Genomic DNA, 17727 nt, shown 5'->3' with positions numbered 1-17727 from the left:
GTTGAAATAAAACTAGTCACTGATAACTTACGTTCAACCCATGTTTCTTTGCCCCCTATATTGCACCTCCACCCCCAATAAAAAAATGTATCCCTAACTTAAATTATTTATGAGTATTGGGAATTCTTGTTCTGGCTGTGGTACAAATTATCTGGGTGTGACCTCTCTGATCTCTAGTTTCTTATTTGTTGAAACTTTGGTATGTGTTTCAAAAGATACGTATGCTTTAAAGATTGACCAGCCTTAAAATATGTTCCTAATGTGACTTGTTATATATAATGATTTAACATTGAGCACTTAAATGTAGGGAACTGTCTGCCCAAGACAACAGTTTCCTGTTTGGCTCTAGTCTATGTTAAGCTCCCCCTGATAAGGTATAGTTAAAGGGTCTTTTTCTCCAGAGAATGTTTCTGGTTGATAATAATGAAGCCTTCTCATTTGCTGATAGAGAGAAAATATTTGGTTTTTGAGATGGAGAAAGGTAAAGACTAATGTCAAACTGATCCAAAAACCTTACACTATCCAAGTGCATTAAAAACCAAAAAGACTCAAGATCATGTCACTATATATTGTTATTTGGGGTGCTAAGGATCTATTCTTAATCCTGGGATTTGGCAGTGATAATAGGGTGCAGGTTATACAAAGACGGTAATAACTGGAAGAATGTGTTCACATATTGTTTTCACTATGTGATTTTTGTGCCTTTATAAACATGAAGAGGTGAATTATGTGTGCTTGTCAGTTTCTGGAGGTGCCTTCGATTGCCCACAATACATGTTCGGTTTCCGAGTTACTGTCTTTTGCCTTCAAAAAAAATGTGGCTTTGGGGGTACGTGGGTGGCTCAGTCAGTGGAGTGTCCAACTCTTGACTTCGCCACAGGTTATGATCTCATGGTTCAGTCCGTGAGTTCAAGCCCTGCGTCAGGCTCTCTGCTGACAGCCCAGAGCCTGCTTGGGATTCCCTGTCTCTCCCTCTCTCTCTGCTCCTCCCCCTCTGATTCTCTCTCTCAAAACAAATAAATAAGCTTTAAAAAAAATGTGGCTTTGGACTCATAGGTAGATTTTGGTTAGTGGTAGTAAATAATGATCAGAGTAGATTTTAAGATGTCTTATGCCAAGATAGTGCTTTTATGGGCCAAATCTATACTAGAGGCTCTTGAAACCCTTTTGTTTTATGGGGTACACACTTCAGTTACACCACCTCTTTTTTGTCTTGTAATTTTCATAAAAGTTGTTTCTATTTGCAGCAGTGTTTTGTGTAGATGGTATCAGTACAAAGCTGTACTTTTTCTCTCTTAATTATTTACCTTTCTTAAACTTACACAGTAGACTGGTTTACCTGATCGTGTGTGTTCATATCAAAAATAGTTTTATAATCCTTTATCCGTAAGTCTGAAATTAAAAAAATCTCTGAGCACCAGCAGGTGCTTCTTTGTTGCTGTTATTTGTCACAGACTAATTTGGTGGCATAACCTTCACTGAACAGACATGAGTCTAATTATGGACTTCATTTATTTTATTCAATATGAAAATCCTTAAGTTTCCCTGAAGAAATATTAATGTGTTTGAGTAGGCTGTGACTCTTGAGACAGTCCTGGGCACATATGCATCATATTACCTTTCTAAAATCTGAAAAATTCTGAACTCTAGAACACTTTGGCCCCTAGGCATTCATTTACTTCAAACCTGTATTTGTAAATATGATATTTGAAGAACATACTGAATTTCAAAAGGTTATGTAAACTTCTAAAAGTCTGCTTATTTGTATGGATTTTTAAAAAACAAAATGAAGTTGGGGCACCTGAGAGGCTCAGTCAGTTAAGTGTCTGACTTCGGCTCAGGTCACAATCTCAGTGTTGGTGAGTTCAAGCTCTGTGCTGACAGCTCAGAGCTTAGAGCCTGCTTAAGATCTGTGTCTCCTTCTCTCTGCCCCTCCCCTGCTCACTGTCTCTCTCTCTGTCTCTCAAAAATAAACATTAAAAAAATAAACAATAAAATGAAGTTTGTTTTTAAGCAAAGAAGTACCCACCTATTTTTGTTTGTTTAAATTCTGGATGTTGGTTGGTATAAAGCAAAGAATGTTTAGCTTCTTGTGTCCCCCTTCCACCCCCACCCCCCCAAAAAGAGTTATAGATAGATAGATACATGATAGATAGATACAGATTTATCTATATCTATATCTATATCTGAATCTGTTATCTATATCTATATCATCTATATCTATATCTATATCTATCTATATCTTCCCACTAAGTGTAATGCACAAAAACAAGTTCTGTTGTTTTTCTCTTAAGCCCATTTCTTCTTTATAGAAGAAAAGAATCAGTTGACATCTATTGAACAGGAGCCTCATGCCAGGCAACATGGCAAGGGCTTTCTATATTATTTCGTTTTATTTCATGTGAACACCAAACACTGTGCAATTGTACTATGCCTCCAATGCTGAAAAATCATTATTTAGGTACAATGATAAAGGGAGAAAAACCCACTTTCTACAGTTTAGATATTTTATTCATTGCAATTTAGTTCTCTGTGCAGGAAGGATAAAACTTCTTTGGTCCTACTCCTGGTTACTTTGTATGATGTTTAATTCCAGAGGGTGTGCTGGTCTTTTGAAGGATAAGGTGGTCTGGTTAGGATCAGTCTGCTGGATCCCCTAGTACCAGATTCAATATTAATAGAAGTGGACTTTGAAGTCTTTAGCTCTCCTCTGTCTTACAGACTTTCCTATTTCATATATTTCATAATTTTATTTTGTTTTGTGAAATCTCTATTTTGACCCCAACGAGCTGTTATGTTTTTTGGATTCCATTTGTGATCAATCTATGGCTGTTTAGACAGTGGTAAGTGATTAGTTTCCAAGGAGAATCAACTGAAATTCCTAACTCACTCTGCTGTAGTTCTTACATTTCATGTTAAATATGCTTATAATATTCTCTTTTGTACATGCAATCTGCATGACCACGTGTTGCATTATTAATGGCCTCCCCAAGGCTTTGCTTCTTGCTGTGACTACTTCAATTATCTCAGAGTTTAAGCTCTTCATCTGGAGGCATAGGTGGGGCATTTATATTTCTGGCATGACTTTCTAGCATAACTGGAAAGAGGCCTATTCTGAAGGAAATAGGGATCCTCTTAAGGTGGGGTGGAGTCTGTTGATAGGGAGTTCTGGTCCCCATGGAGACAGACACTTCAAGAGAGCCCCAGGGCCTGGGAAGAAAAGTTAATTCTAAAGTACCCCAGAAACCCAAGGAAGGCACTTTTGCATCTGACAGACTAGCCAAGAATTGAGCTTGAAGAAGAGGCAAATATTCTCACAAAGGAGGAGGGTTACACCTGGGCAGGATTGTAAGTGAGGCTTCCTGCCTCTGTTCAGTATGGCAACAAGAGATAGTAGGGCTTTTGACCTACAGACAAATTAAATGCCACCTGTCAAAAAGTGAGCTTTATGGCTGAGTCTTTGCAATTGTGTGAGATGGAAAACATATTTGTGAGGAAGCAGCTAGGAATGGAAAGTCTGAATTAAAATGAATTATTGCTTGAAGGAAAGATAAATGCCTATTCTGATTGAACCTGAGGCTAGCAGTGAATCTATTACACTAACCTATCATCACTGTCTGTTTCATTGTGTACTTCATTTACCTACGAAATAAAATTTGTTTTCTCTTGAAAACCATCTTTAAAATTTCTGTGTGTTAGCAAAAAAAAAAAAAAAGAAAAAAAAAAAAAGGAAACAGCCTAAATGTCCAACAATGAGGAAGCAGTTAGGTAAATTATGGTATATCCTTACAATGGAACATTTATGCAGCTATTAAAAACGATGTTTACAAAGAATTTTAATGCTCTATAAAATGCTTATATTATAATAAGTCAAAAAAGAAGCAGGATACAAATGCCTATAACAGCATGATTTTATATATAAATGTATAAATATAAAGGTAATAAGCACAAAAGGGGGAAAATGCACCAAAATGTTTTAATAACGTTTATCTCTTAGTGGTGAATTATGGATAATTTTTATTCTCTCATCCCCAGTTCTCAGTTTTTGCCAACTTCTCTATAAAGAACATCTATTACTCTTTTCTTAGAAAAATACTTAAAAAATTTATTTGCTTTGGAAATAGTTCTCCGACCTGTAACATATTACTGACCGGAGCTACTTGACAACAAGTTTGTAAGACCGCTGTTGAGGCCACCAGTGCCACCAAACTTTCTTCCTGATAAGAACTTTTCATGGCTCACTTGTATTTCGGTAAAAGTATGTCATCGTGTACTCTGTATCTGGTCGCTATTATTTATCCCGGTGATGGTCAAAAATGTATATGAAGGCAACTTCCTTTGTTTAAGGGCTCTCGAAGCATCCCGCAGCACCGGGGGAGAGTTAGCCTTATCAACATGAGCTCCAATCTTATAGCCTCGCTCCAGAGTAACTGACATAAGCATATTGAGGAACAAGTCGCCATAAACATGGCTTCTTCAGACCTACAGTTAGTGATTCAGAGTTACAGTCTTATGTTTAATTTACTGGACATTAGGTGTGCTATAACTTGCTAACTACTTCAACAAGTTTATCACTTTTTTTTTTTTCCTACTCCTAAGGACGAGATTAACCTGATTTGGCCTTCAGGTGACACACTTCTGTAACCAGTTGCTTACATACAGAAATATTTTGCTTCTCTAGAACTCAAGTATCTGGAAGCCTGTATACCTGGAAAATAATCGAGAATCAGGAGTGAACAATAATAGTAACATAAATAATGTACCTAACACTTATTGGGTACTTGCCTTTGTTTTCAGCTCTCTGCGGAGCACTTTTCTTCCTTGTCTTATTTTGTATTCATAATAAACATATACAGTTATTGTTCTCCCTAATTACAGATGAGGAAACTGGGGCTCAGAAAAGTTGAATAGTTTGTCCAGGGTCACATAGCTAGTTGCTGTCAAGCTAGAAGCTGAACTAAACTGCAAAGCCCTAACATACTCTTAACTATCATAGTAAATAAAAAGTGCCAACGGATGTCACAAAGTCTGTGTTCAAAAAAAGCAGACTTTACACTTCAGGGTCTCAAGAAAGAATCACTCTACTTTGCAAATGACTTTAGAAAATTTGCAAATAACATATTTCAAAAGAGGTAAAGGGGACTTCTAGAAGCAGGAATTGATAGCAAAAAAGCAGATATGGTTGTAGACTGAGAAGGGCTGAAAAATCTAGGCTATATTCTTGAGAACTCTGAAAGCATTATATTTTGGATTGGTTTGCTGAGGCATTTGTTTACTTTATTAGCTTTCAAGCATACCGATGGGTAAATATGGAACTTGAGTGTGATGATTTATCTTGTCAATAAAATCTTAAATTCAGCATAGTACTAATTTTTTATGAATTTCTATTTTTTTAAAAAAATTTTTTTTTCAACGTTTATTTATTTTTGGGACAGAGAGAGACAGAGCATGAACAGGCGAGAGGCAGAGAGGGAGGGAGACACAGAATCGGAAACAGGCTCCAGGCTCTGAGCCATCAGCCCAGAGCCCAACGCGGGGCTCAAACTCACAGACCGCGAGATCGTGACCTGGCTGAAGTCGGACGCTTAACCGACTGCGCCACCCAGGCGCCCCTATGAATTTCTATTTTTATCATATAACTTACACACTTCATTGTGAAAATATTAGAATATACAGATGAGATAACAAAATAAAAATCTGTTGCAATTTCACAACCAGAGATATCCACTATTAATATTTTGGAAGAGCTACATAATATAAATACAAATGTCAATATAAATGTGAATATGTATGTTTATGTTTTAACAACATGGGACCGTGCTTACTTTTTTTTTTAATTTTTTTTTTTAGCATTTATTTATTTTTGAGACAGAGAGAGACAGAGCATGAATGGGGGAGGGGCAGAGAGAGAGGGAGACACAGAATCAGAAGCAGGCTCCAGGCTCTGAGCCATCAGCCCGGAGCCCGACGCGGGGCTCGAACTCACAGAGCGCGAGATCGTGACCTGAGCTGAAGTCGGACGCTCAACCGACTGAGCCACCCAGGCGCCCCCCGTGCTTACTTTTAAAAATTGACTTTCCCTACTATGCTATGAGCATATTTTTATATATTCTTTGATTATAAAAGTAGAGAAGCATATATTTGAGAATGATTTTCTTCCAGAAAGGAAAAAAAAAATACATTTATTTGATGCTTTAAGGAAAGACACGTATTAATAAAGAAACTTATTTTATGTGAATCAGTTTCTTTCTTAATGATGCTTATATCAGGGAGGCCCTACTGTACTTTTGTTATCTTCATCCCATAGGTGTCATTATTTTCCCCTATTTAGATTAAATGTGTTGAAGTTTCTGTTTTCTTTCTTTCTTTCTTTCTTTCTTTCTTTCTTTCTTTCTTTCTTTCTTTCATTCATTCATTCTTATAAAGAAGAAGGGATCAATAATGAAAGTGTTAATTTAAGGATGTTTTGAAAGGAAGAGTATACATTCCCTGGCTGGAGTTGATGTGCTTTGAAGCCATCTGCTTCTTTCACTTGAAGTGCAGTTAGCTTTGTATCCATATGCCTACTTAATTCAGAAGGAGGGGCAGAACCGGCTTCTTAAAAGCTTGTGTTTCCATTTGCAATTTCATCTGACAAAGATTTATTGAACACCTACTTTGTATGAGTCCTGTGTTAGATGCTTATTTAATGCAAAGAGGTATAAGATGTGCCCTCTGTTCTCAGAAAAGTCCAGTCTAATGATTAAAAAAGAAAAACAATCAAAAGGTAGTTATAATTCAGTATGGTGGGTAACAGGGGAGAAGTGAGCTTAGGGGGCTCTAAGAGCATGTGGGAGGCAGGAAAGGCTCTTTTGGGTATAGTTGCCTACGTGGGGAAGCAGATTAGAATGAACCAAAGATGATAGGTGAGTGACAGGGGGAAGAAGGGTGATTGACTGTGTTTCAACACGAGTGACCACACGTATACAGGCCTGGGGACCAGAGGCTAGGACATAAGGTAGAACAAGGCTTGAGAAGTAGCCATGACCTATCAGGGAGGCACTGTGTGCTATGCTGAGGAGTTAGCATTTTACCCTGAAGGAATGAGGAGTCATTGAAAATATCATCAGTGGAGACGTGAGGAGAACAGCTGTGGTTTTAGGAAATCGCTCCAGCAGCTGTGTGAAGAGGCTGTAAGTGTGATAAGGAACGATCAGGATCTGAACTGAGGTGTTGGAAAGGAAGGAGTTGAACTGGCGAACTTGCTGACCAGTACATGTGGGAGGCAAGGCAGTGGGTGGGGCAAAGGGTGACATCATTATCTCTGGGCTGCACTGTGTGCATGGTGGTGTCTTCTACAAGTGAAGAAGGCTCTGAATCAAGCCATTGATTGGGTAAGTCAAAGAGGATGAGTTTGTTTGGATGTATTCAGCAGGCAGTTGGATTGTGTGGATCTTGAGCTGAGAGATTTTGAGCAGTAAACTAGAACAATAGATTGGGGTTGTCTGGGAATACGGGTATGAAACCAGGGAAGGGTAGGATCACTCAGGTAATTGTGGATTCAGAGGGCTCCTTCTGGACCACCATCATTTAATGGATGAGCATAGAATAGAAGTTAAGTGTATGGGCTCTGCTGCCTGGGGTCAAATCCTAGTTCTACCAGTTACTGAGGCAAGTTACTTATTTCCGTCCTCAATTTTCTCACCCATAATATGGAGATGATACGTATTTGAGTCATAGGCTAGTTGTGAACCATAAAATGAGTTAATATGTGAAAGTGTCTATAATAGGACTGGATCATAGTAAAAATTCAGGGGATTTAGCTTTACTATAATACTATAATGATTAAAGGAAATTTGGTCAACCCCCCCCCCCTTTTTTTCAGTGAAGAATACAGAATAGGTGTTGTCAAAAGGATAGAGGAGAAATCTATGAGAAGAGTCAAAGAATTAAAGTGGGCCAGAAGGAAAGTGAGTTGCATGAAACGTTCTAGGTAGGACAAACCAAGTAAGCTCTAGGAAGTGTCCTTTGTTTTTTTGTTACAAGAGTTTGCTGGTGGCCTTGGTGGGATCGGGCCTCAGATCCTGATCCAGTGGTCTGAAGGTGAGAGTGGAGTGAGTAGGTGGAGACTACTTTTTCAAAGAGGCTTGATTGAAATTAGGGGGTGTTGTTTGTGGGTGTTGTATAAATCTGAAGGATTTTATGTGAGTGAGGCAAGAGCTAGTACAGGGCAGACAACTAAGCACTGAAAAGAGCCCTTTGGGCACTTGGGTGACTCAGTCAGATAAATGTCCAACTCTTGATTTCGAGTCAGGTCATAATCTCACGGTTGGTGGGATCGATCAAGAATCCTGCTTGGGATTCTCTCTCTCCCTTTCTCTCTGCCCCTCCCCCGCTCACTCTCTCTGTCTCTCAAAATAAATTAAAAAATTAAATAAACTTAAAAAAAAAGAGTTCCTCATTTATTCATGAGATCCATATGATCCTGTGTCTGGCCCCGAGCCAGGAGCTGAGTGACATCTCAAGGAACTACAGTCTGAGGCTGTGTATGAAGGGAGATGGCCATGACTCTTCCATCCTTGTGTTCTGGCTGAATATGAAGGAAGGCATTCGGAGGGACTCTGCCTCCTTGTAGTATTGGACTGGGTTAGGATGGTAGGACGCCTGCGTGAGAGGCGGGGCATGGTGTTGGCCTGAAGTATATGAGGTCCTTTCAGTTTCTTTGGCAGGTCAGATGACAGTCAGGGAGCCTCCTGAGTGAGGGAAACCCCCTACAAAGTTGACTATCCTGCAGCCATGCTGACCAAGCTATTCCCTATGTGACCACTGATAACACCTCTTATTTGAATACTTTCTTTTTCAAAGATGGAACATTGTATTGGAAAGAACATGGAGGTAGATAACAAAAAAAATATTTGGGTCATTCATTCATTCAAAAATATTCCTTGAACACCTGTGTGCCAGACAATACGCTATGGGCTGGAATTACAATGGGGTCAGGAGAGGAAAGGTGCCTGCCCAAAAGAACTTGGATTTCAGTGAGGAAGACCAGCAACTAAACCAGCAATTATTCTTCCATAGGGAGAGTAGAGGTCCATAGCTCTGTGCAGAGAGGTCAGGGCATCTTCCTGGGGGGAAGTGATGGCAAGATACATCGGGGGAAGTCACGTTGGCAGTAGCCAGGTGCAGGGAACAGGGGCAGAAGAGTTTTCTAAGTAGAGGATACAGCATCTACTGTGGAGGCTGTGGAGTTATGAAAGAGTGTGGTACTTTCCAGGACCTGAAAGAAGTTGGGTTAGGCTGCAATGCGGACAGTGCTGTCCCTCCAGCTAGGTAGGTAAGTGAGAGTGGATAGTAATGACTCTGATCCCCCATCTCCTCATTGAGGCCAGAGTGGATAGAAGGATGCCTCTCTGGGCTGCTGTTCTCAGAAGTGGAGATGAAAATAGGACAGGAGGGATTAGTTCACTGCACCAGGAGGGCAGAAAAGAAACTAGAATCAGCGTGGCCCTTTGGGAAGTTAGTTACCTGTTGATGAGACCACCGTCCCGGTAACAGGAATGGAGAAAGGAGTGGCTGGAAGAAGAAACCTGTTTGCTACAGAATGGATGCTGGGCTTGGAAGTTCCTGGAAGGGTGCTCATTTGAGAAGGATCATCATGAAATGATGAAACTAAACTGAATTTACAAAGGGAGAATTTAATTCATTCATTCATTCATTTATTTATTTTTACCTTTTTAAGTAATCTCTACACACAACGTGGGACTGGAACCCACAACCCTGAAATAGTTACATGCTCCACTGACCCAGTCAGCCAGGCACCCACCCCCAAAGGGAGAAATTTTAGAGGACAGGAGCTGGGAAGTCAATGAAGGGACGTAAAAGGTACACAGCACAAGTGAGAGAGAACTCAATGAATTTGTGCTGAGGAATGTTAGAAGGGAGTGTTTGAAAAAAGAAGATTGAACAGTAAGCTTCCTTGGGTAAGTGCTCTTTTCAATCCATTTAATTGGGTACATTCCAGGCCTAACAATAAAGAACTCCGAAGTGTTGTTTGTGGCTGGCCAAAGCATACCCGGTAAGTCAAAGATGCTGTTTTCTTAGCAACTTTAGAGTTGATGTAGTCTATTTCATTCTTATTGCCAGTTTGTGAATACTAACAGATGCTTGAAGTTTCCAATATTCTGCTTAAGGTAACATAATAAGAGACATTCTTTTGTAGAGTAGCTCCCAAGCAAATCAGGGGAGACTCGAATCTTATGTGAAGGTTTTCCAGCAATAATTTGAAGGGGAGTGTGTGGAAATTTAGTTCTGTTGACACACGTTCGAATTCTGAAAGAGATGAGAGGTATAGTGACAATGCATCGCGCTGCGTATGTTAGGAAATTGGGTTGCCCAAAAGAGCACAGCCAAAGCCTGGTACAAGTTCACTGCTGACCTGCCGGGTGCGGACAGGAGGCTGGGCGCAGCTCAGATCGATAGGCAATCACCGGCGCCGCGGGGAGGCTCCCGGGCGGCCGGCCAGGCGGCGCCTCTCGGCGTTCCGCTCTCCCCTTGGAATTCAAGGTTTCCTTAGCATGCGGATGTCGTGCCTACTTTAGCATTAATACTGTCAAAGAGAAGAAACTTGGGACCTTTAAAACAATCCTATCTTGGGTTGCTATAATTTGGCTTTGGTTTCATTTTTCTCAGTGGTCAAAGAATGTTGTTTCCAGCCAGAATATCCTTCCTATGCGTCCTTCAAAAGACTGATTTATGGTTGCTATGGGAACTGGATTATCAAATTTTGAAAATTAGTATATTTTAGGCCCTGGAGACTACAACACCGGTGTGTGTGTGTGTGTGTGTGTGTGTGTGTGTGTGTGTGTTTCTTGCATTTGGAGGAGGAAGGAATATATCTTTTTCATCTACTGTTATTAAATAAAGGGAAATACATACCTTTGTTAGTTGAATTGTGGAGTGTGTGATGTAACATCTCATTCACTCATTCATTCACATTTATAGCATGTCTTTGCTATCTCATTCCCCTAGACACAAAGCAACTAAAATGCTGAGGAAGAGGGAGGTTACTTTCATGTGATTATAGCTTTTTTCAAAGTTTCCTTTTTCCCCTCTTTTAATGAGAAGTTCACTGTATTTCTGTGGCTGTGGAATAAGTAGGTTCTCTCCCCGTTTCTCTCCCTCTTGCTTTTGCTCTTTATATATACAAATAGAGAGATGTATTGCTCATACATACACATATGTCACTTTATGGAGACTTTTGAAGATTCAATTACATACAATTTTACTTTCCACCCCCCACTCTGGAATGTTGTATGCTGGGGTTTGGGATTGTTGGGGGGGCAGGGTAGATGTGGATACCAGCTTCCCTGAGATTCTCCCAAGGGGCGCCTTGAGTGCCCGACTTCAGCTCAGGTCATGATCTCACAGTTCATGGGTTTGAGCCCCATGTCGGGCTCTGTGCTGACAGCTCAGAGCTTGGAGCCTGCTTCAGATACTGTCTCTCTCTGCCCCTCCCCTATGTGTGTGCACGTGCACGTTCACGTGCTCGCTCTCTCAAAAAATAAACAAATAAACGTTAAAAGAAAAAAAAAATGTAAGACTCTTTTTGCTTCCAAAGTCCAGTCATTGGTCCTCTTTCCAAGGATGAGGATACTTTGCATTTGTTTATCATTTCTTCCTGCCCTTACTACTAGCAGGCATCATGTCCAGCAACCATAGGGAACTCTGGGTTTCCATTTCTTGATTGGTTGGGATCATTCCTCCCTTCCACATGTCCCCTTCACACCCTGACTCCTGTATTGCCCCTTCCAACACCCTTGATGCTGTTCCTCATCTGCGTATGAGTATCTTCTTACATCCTGTCTTAGCCAGGGGTGGGGATACCACATGCTACTGAATGTACCCTCCATTTTATACCTTTTTGTTTTTTTTAAGCTGTGGGCAAAAGGTTATTTCTCTATAGTGATTGCTGTGTTTTGCCCATTTAGATCCTAGCCAGTGATTATTCTTTATTCCTCAGAAGCTGCCACCTGCATTTTAATGTCAGAACCCTGTGTAACTCATTTTTCATTAAGCCCATTCTTTGTCTTTCAAAATGCTTAGGTATCAGTCTTTGACTCCTGTCTAGTTTGCATGTTATAGCCGAACCTGTGAGCTCTACCTTCTGAATGTATCTAGATTTTGACCACTACTTGCCACCTTCACTGTGGTTACCCTGGTCCGAACCATTATCCTATCCTATCTGGGTTATAAATATAGCCTCTCAACTGGCCTCGCTATTTATATCTTTGCCCTTTTTCTCCACCCTGTCCCTGGAGTGATTCTGTTAAAATATAAGTTAGATGATGTTAGTTCTCTATTCAAAACCTTCCGTTGGCTCCTACCTCACCGAGAGTGAAAGCCAGTGTTTTCACTGTGACCCATAAGGCTTTATGTGATCAAGCACCCACCCGCTCCCCACGGCCAATGTCTCTGAACTCCTCTCTAGGCACACTTGCAAGGAATTCTGCCTCAGGGTTTTGAAATGTGTTCTTTCTGCCTAGAACGCTTTTCTCCTAAACACATACGCTGCTTACTCCCTCATTAGGTCTTTGCTCGAGTGTCACCTTCTCAGTATAGTTTACTAAAATCTTGACCTTTCGTCTCCCCTTTCCTTATTTAGTGTTTTCCACAGCACTTACAATGATCTCATATACTACGTATTTTGCGTGTGTCTTGTATTTGTTGTCCATTTCCTGCATTAGGACGGAACCGTTGGCGGCAGGATATTTTTTCTGTTTTGTTTACTGCTGTATCCCCAGCATTTGGAAAAACATCTAGCAGGCAGTAGTTGCTAATAAATACTGTTGTTGAATAAATTGTTGAATGAATAAATGAATTTCATGTTGCTATATTAACATTAATTATATTCCTATATTGCTTTGCATATTCCCCACGATGGTATCTGTTTCTTTTGCAAATAGCCATTCCATTTGTATACAAGTTTTGATGACATATCAATCAAACAGTGGCATTTCACACCAGGCACTAGAATACAAAGATGAATAAGAAGCAGGCACTGTCCACAGGGAGCTTGCAGTCGAAGAAGGAGTCAGGTGATTACAGTATATGGTGTAAGTGCTTTAGTGGAGGTGAGCTCAGGTGGCCTTGGGAGAAAGGTACAGATGTTTAGCCAGAATCCATGATTTGCCAGCCATCTTGCTGTTCCTTCACGATTACTCTTGGTTTTCTAATGAGGAAACTCAGCTTCAGTGGAGTAACATAAAATTTTCAAGGTCCTACAACCTGCAAGTTAGAATGTCCAGACTGGCTCAGTCTGGTTCTAAAGTCCCAGCTACAAGAGATGCCAATTTGCCTTTTTATGGAGAGGTGTGTTGATTTCTGTACAAATGCCTGTTTGCTTCTTTCCTGAAAGTCCTGGATGCAGATAACAATGGTGATTTTAGGTGACTTATGCTTAAAGGCCTTTAATCTTTAGGAAGGAAGAGACTGTATAAGTTAGGATGTTTGGATAAATGTAAGTTTACTAAATACTCCTTTATCAGATGGGGTAATACCTTAAGGTGTTTTTGCCTTGATTATATTCCTGTGCCCGGTGTTTCTGAAAATGTTTGAGGAAAAAAATCCATTGAAATCAAATCCACAATTCAACCTATAAATCTATAGAAAATACTCTCTGCATGAATGAAACTGGTCTCTTTTAAATCTCCAGCTAACATTGCAGGAGTTGGGGAAAAGAAAAATTGTGTGATATTTGTGATGCATCCATGAAGAATTGGACAGTAAGAAGATATAGGACAAATTGATTCTTGAAGTGAAAATGCTGATGATATGTGAAGAAAGTCAAAGAAATATGATTCACAGTTAGAATCCATAGATTATAATTGACCAAGTGCTTTCACAAACATCAATTATCACAAAAACTCAGTGAAGTAGGGAGGTATCATCCCATTTTACAGATGAGGAATCTTTGGAGAGGTTAGGATAATAGTGAAGTTGATCATGTTATACAGTTAAATTTTCTGGTATACCATGCTCTTTCCAGAATATTGGACTTTCGTGTCATTAAGAGTATGTATGACCCTGACTTATGTTCTCCATTCATGGAATCTGCAAAAATAGTTGCATATTGTTTTTTTCATGTCTTTTTTCCCCCTATTCCTAAATGCTTTGAGGTATGATTTAATAATATTCTAAAGTATGTTAAACCACATTTTGTATTTTATTCTTCTTTCATCTATAAAATAGACTCTCTATCTCATTGAGTAACTTGAAGTGCTATAGAAGAGATAATCTCATGCAAAATCCAGATGGGAACAACTATTTTATGGATTTAGAAAATGGTTTTATTTATTTATTTATTTATTTATTTATTTATTTATTTATTTATTTATGAGTTCTGTCTTGCATATCATGACCTTTCAAAGGTTTGTGGTTAAATCCTGAGTAACACAGTCCTAATGTTATTTGCCCCAGAAGCTCTTAATATGAGATTCATAGATGAGATTTGTAGATGACAGCAAATAGATGTGATCTTTGCAGATAAATATTAGTAATGTGAAGTAGGAGATATTAACGTGAAAAATGATAGTTTCTTTAAAAGATATCAGGTGAACTTTTGACTTAAAGTTAATACAGCAGGCCAGCAGGGACAGTGAAGAATAGACAGGAAGTCATGTTTCACACCTGCATACTTAAAACATCCAAGTCTGATTTCCCTCCAGCATTACCAATTATATTGATTATGGTTCTTATTTTTCTTTGCACTTCAACAAAGTTTACAGACAATTCGAAGTAGTTAGATGATCGATCGGTGTACATCTCCTGATTGATTCCATTTATCACCAACCACAATGGAAAAAGTTGTCATAAAGGTCTCGATTAAATAATATACAAGCTGCCATGGACAAACATCTCATAGTTGAATTTTGGCTGAATACACTGGGCTGCAATTTTTCACTTCATATTGATTGGACAGCCTAGTGATTGCAGATAGGGGCTGAAAATCGCTCTCTAGAGAAACTCCATCCATACTGTGTATGTGCAAGTGTGTTTACCTGGGAAGCAAGGGTGAGAATGCTGGGAAGGTTCATGAATTAACTATTGATCTAGAATCCGGAATTCACTCAAGAGAATCTTTGAAGAGCACAAGAGCCTCTGTAAAGATGACAAAAATCACATAACCTGAAACATTGGTTACAGATCATGGTAATTAGTAATAGTGGATTAATCACACACTTGACTGGTGAGGGCAGATCTAGATTTCTGCTTCTGGTTGTTAAAAGACAAGAGCAATGTTCATGCCCTTTAGGGAGTTGGCACTCCTTTACCGGAAAGCTCTTCTCATGGGAAGGAATCGTGCAAAATATGGAGAAACACCCTCAGCAGGATGATATTCATAACTGCCTTATTTACAAAAAGGAGAAACTGAAAACAGCAGTACAGGAACGTGATGCATCCACTAGACAGAATTTTTGCAGGTATTGACAGTTATGAAGTCTTAGCAACATGGAAACTGCTTGGATATGGTGCAAGGTGAAAATTATGTTATGCAGCTAGAATTGTAGATAACTTACTCTTATATTTTTATTGTAAATATACATTGAAAATAGATTTGTGGAGGAATAGTAATCATTTGAAAACTCTTATTATCAACATGCTACAGGTGAGAAAACCAAGGTTCAGTGTAGTTAAGTAATTTCTTCAGTTCACACAGCTATTCAGGGTCGGAATAGACCTGGTCCCAGGGTTGTTTGCCTCCAAAATCATGCCTTTGACATTGTGCTAAAATGGTAACAGTGCTTCTACAGTTAAAATACACACATATATAGGGGCGCCTGGGTGGCTCAGTCTGTTAAGCGGCCGACTTCAGCTCAGGTCATGATCTCATGCTCCATGGGTTTGAGCCCTGCATTGGGCTCTGTGCTGGTGGCTCAGAGCCTGGAGCCTGCTTTCAGATTCTATCTCTCCCTCTCTCTGCCCCTCCCATGCTCATGCTCATGCTCTGTCTCTCAATAATAAATAAAAAAAATGTTAAAAAAATACACACATATATATTATAAGGAAAATTAAGGAAAAATTCAGAGTGGTATCATAAAAATGGTTTATTTGAGTTAATTTGGTCAATTTTTATTTTCTTTCCACCTTCATCTTTCCTCTACAGTTCATTAATTTTTCCCTTTCCTTTCTCTTCTTTTCCTATTCTCTTCTCCTTCTCCATATTTTTTCAGGGGAGGAAAAGGTTGTTTTTTTTTTTTTTTTTTTTACTCTCTTAGGGTCCTTGGCTGGGTCTGAAAATTGGACTGAGAAAGATAACCAGGAGAAAAACACACGTGTTTATTTAATATAAGTTTTATGTGATACAGGCACCTTCATAAGGAAGAGAAGTTCCAAAGAAATGGTTAAGTCTGAGTTTTTTAGCTAAGTTTGATGAAGAGTAGACATTTGTAGAAGGATATGATAGGTCAAAGAATATAAGGTAGATGTAATAAATTGGGGGGAACTTCATAAGGACCACATGTGCAGATTCTTCTAGGTTTCCTGTATCCAGGAGATAAAGATGCTCCTTTTTTCTGGGTATAGGAAGGGCACCTCCCACATTAAGGTCTATAAGCTGCTTTGGGGAGAAGGGAAGGTGGCGGATAAGGTCAGAGAGACCTTCTCTTTCTGTTGTTTTTTCAAACTCTTTTAGCTTAAAATATTCAAATCAATGTGCAGTATTTGGGGGTGATGTGTTGTCCTAAACCCCATCACTTTCAGTTTTCAGTCAACAAGAATCATATTTCTAACTAAGACTGTGTTTGGTGCATAATCAAATCACAGCTTCATCCAGTCTCCCCCTCCTGTTCCTGACTGGTCTTCTCCCAACCTTGACATTCACTCTTGGATATCCCAACTGTCTTAGTTTTTTCTTCTTGGTTGAGACTGCTGGAAATAGCCAAGGGAACTTCCAACGCTTCTTTGGGTGTGACACTCATTGAGTGTCATGCATTTTAAATCTGAGCAATTGGAAATTTCTACTTCTGCTCTTTAGCTCTGATTTTAGGAGTTGCGTTTTTTGGGGGTAATGACTGTGTGGAGCAAATTTTAACTGTTTCTGGAGAATTCGTAACTAATTTGGCCCTTTAAAAAAAAGTTTAAAGCAGGAACACTATTTTCCCTGGCCTCCCAGGGATAGTGGGTAGAGGTGGGAGATGTTGGTGTTTATCTCATGTTTTTAATTAACATGTTTGTTTTTAGGGTGTCTTTTCTTTTCTGACATTCCTCCCTCTGGACTCAGCAAGTTTTTGAATCACTGGTTCTCCTGCCTTGAGAACATCCTTTGAGAGAGGCCCTAGAGATGTTAAGAGACCCTGGAGATCTCAAGAGATGTTAATTAGTAGAAGTAAATAAATGGCCTGTTTATTTGTATGCGCATTTTAATGCTGTCCTTTCCTTTTTTAAATTAAGAAGTAGAAAATGTGTTTGTGCGTAAATGTAGTGTAAAGTTTCCCATATTCCTTTGGGTGCTGGTGTATTTTCCCTGGTTGCAGAAAATATGTTCAAAAGAATTTTATCTCTTGAAAATGTCCCTCCTCCATTTTATTGCTCCATATTGCCACCCTTGCTCTTGTGCAAAATGGTGTCTGAATAGTAATATTTTATAATCTCTTATGGTAACCATACTTACTTATTTTCAACAATTACAAAGGGCTAGAGTTGAAGAAACAGAGGTCTGCGAATTGCCCATCATTTGCATAAAACTCT

The sequence above is a fragment of the Felis catus genome, chromosome C2 (genome assembly GCF_018350175.1).
Source record: "Felis catus isolate Fca126 chromosome C2, F.catus_Fca126_mat1.0, whole genome shotgun sequence".
In the NCBI taxonomy this organism is placed as follows: Eukaryota; Metazoa; Chordata; class Mammalia; order Carnivora; family Felidae; genus Felis; species Felis catus.
The sequence above is the reverse complement of the archived record's forward strand: the minus strand, read 5'-3'. Positions refer to the sequence as shown.